Source organism: Pteropus alecto, unplaced genomic scaffold, assembly GCF_000325575.1.
Source record: "Pteropus alecto unplaced genomic scaffold, ASM32557v1 scaffold24, whole genome shotgun sequence".
Lineage (NCBI taxonomy): Eukaryota > Metazoa > Chordata > Mammalia > Chiroptera > Pteropodidae > Pteropus > Pteropus alecto.
The window spans coordinates 26,275,760-26,278,555 of NW_006439192.1; positions in this window are offsets into that span (position 1 = coordinate 26,275,760).

Here is a 2,796-nt window from a genome sequence, read left to right on the forward strand (position 1 = left end):
AATTTCTTCTTCATATCTAAAGGAGAGCTTAGCTGGATACATTATTCTAGGCTGGTAGTTTCTTTCACTTATAATTTAAATAATTGATTCCATTCCTTTCTGGCTTGTAAGGTTTATGCTGAGAAGTCTAAGGATAATCTAATGGGTTTTCCTTTATAAGTTACCATTTTCTTCTCCCTGGCTGCTCTGAGAATTTAATCTTTGTCGTTGATTTTTGACAACTTTAATACAATGTTTTGGTGAAGGCCAATTTGGGTCGAGATAATTGGGTGTTCTGTTGACTTCTTGAATTCCAAGCTCCAGCACATTCCTTAGATTTGGGAAATTCTCGTCCACTATTGTTCTGAAAATGTTTTCTAGTCTCTGCTCCTTTTCCTCGCCTTCGATAATGCCCATTATTCTTATGTTTCCTCTCCTGAAGGTATCAGCTAGTTCTTGAATTTCTCTTTCATTATTTTTCATTCTTTGGTTTCTCTCTTCTTCCTTCTGATTTATTTCTAGAGTTCTGTCTTCAATATCACTGATCCTTTTCTCCATTTAGTCAACTCTATTTCCTAAGCTTGCTATTTCATTTTTCAACTCTTACAGTGTGTTTTTTATCTCCTGAAGATGTATTCTGTTCTTTTGAGGGTTTCAGTCTCTTTGCCCTGCTCATTTAGTTGTTTCTTTCAATTCTTGAGATAGTTGATATGACTCATTTCAGAACTCACTGAGTTTTTTCAGAAGTACCATCCTAAATTCTGTCAGTTAAGTCATATATTTCTATATCTGTAAGCTTATTTTCTGGAGATTTTTCTCTTCTTTCAGAGATGCCTTGTCACTTTGGCTGTTCATGGTGTTTAATGGACTATTTCTCCACCTGGGGATTAATGGAAATGTATTCTGCTGTTTTTTCCAGAAAAACAAAGATTTATTATATAAAGGTCTCTCTTTAGTCTGCTGCAAAGAAGGCACTTTTTTTTTTTTTTTTTTTGTTTTCCAGAATTTTTGGTTTCCAGTAGGTGGCATCTAAGCCTCTTGGATACTTGTTTTATATAAAGCTTAAATAATGCCTTTTTAATTTTTTTTTGTAGATATTTAATCATGCTCACTAACCCCAGATTCAGTCATTGTCAGTGTCAGCTACAGTCTTGGCAGCATTTGCTCAGATTCTCCTGGGGCTCGCGGTGATCAGTCTCGGAGGGTATAGGGGGAGGGGCCCTCTTGGTTGGGAGTTGGAGTCTGCGGCTTAGCCTCAGTTTTGCAGCTGCAGCTGGTAAAAATCTATTGTTGTTTCTCTGAGATCCCGTCTCATTTCTCTGCTTTTTGCCCTGATGACTAGGCCCTGCCGCCAGCTGCCAGGAGCTCACAGCTTTCCCAAGCAGAGCTGCTCAGGGCACTCGCTGCACCTTTTCCCCTCCTCCTCCTCCTTCAGGGAGCTCTGGCTAGTGAGAGGCAGCTTCTTTGTTTCTCCCAGTCCACCACCCAACACCCAGGGTTCTGAACCTTGGTTGCTCTTATGCATAGATCCCACTCTCAGATGTGCTGGTATGCAGTTTGGGTGTTTTTTGTTCAGCTTTTGGTGTTTCAAGAGGAGAGATCTGGGGACATCTCTCACTCTGCCATGTTCCAGAATCAGCCTTGAAATATTCTAAATTATTCTAAAATATTGTTACTCAAGTTAAAAAGAAAAAAGTATCCAATACTTTAAATATTTTTATAGTTTATATATGTTTATATACTATACATTTTATGTACTATAAATATTAGACTTAAAACTTATCTTCTGGGGATAAAAAGCATCCCATGTAATTCTGAATTATGGTAACTATAAAGTAGCAGATCCTTCAGTTCATAAAATATATGAACAATTTTATGGAAATTTTACCTCCTTGAAGAATATACATTTTCAAACCAAGCAAATATTGCTGATCAGAAGGCAAAGAATGTCACAGCAGCAAGGGACCTGTCATTAAAAACTGAGAAATTGAAACCCTTAGAAGAACTTCCAGATTTTTATTTCTATCTCATTCTCCCTCTTGACATATATTTCCTTTTAAGCACTGCCCACCTAACACATATTTTTTGTACATAGAAACCAAAACATTTATTGAAAATTATCTATGTCTAGTCCAAGATACTGAAAGCACAGAAGAAAACAAAATAAATAGAGCAGCTTTCCCTAAGACTTTCCTAGGGAAAAGGAACATAATTATAAATATTTGTAATTACAAACTGTGCTAAGTGCTATAAAAGAATGGAATGTACTATGAGATCTCAGCTGAGATCAGTAGGGTGAGTGAATAGACGTCAAACAGGAAATGAGAGGCCAACAAGGTGAAAATTTACCTGGAAGAGACTGAAGTACCAATGAGCATAATGCATTGAAGGAACTAAAAATAAGTCATAACTGGAAAATGCAGACTAATGGGAAGACTAATATGAGTTTATGTATAGCCTTGGTCTTATTGCAAAGCAAAAAGAATCCAGCAGAGAACGTAAAGCAGTGAAATTATATCATCAGATTTGCATTTTATCAAGTATAAGGAGTAGACTTGGAATAGGGAAGAGTGGTTATAGAGAAGATGAGTATAGGGAATTAAGGCAATATTCTGGAAGAGAGAGAGGAGATAGAAATGAAAAAAAAGTGTTGATATTAATTCTCTTTTAAGAATTCCAGATAGAAACATACTAATTGGTAATTATTAATAAGTTGTTTTGCTATGCCCATTGCAGGCTCTCTTAAAGAAATAAAAATATCTACAGATAGACATATGACTATCTGATAATGCTGTGAAATTTTATCATTGCTCTTGT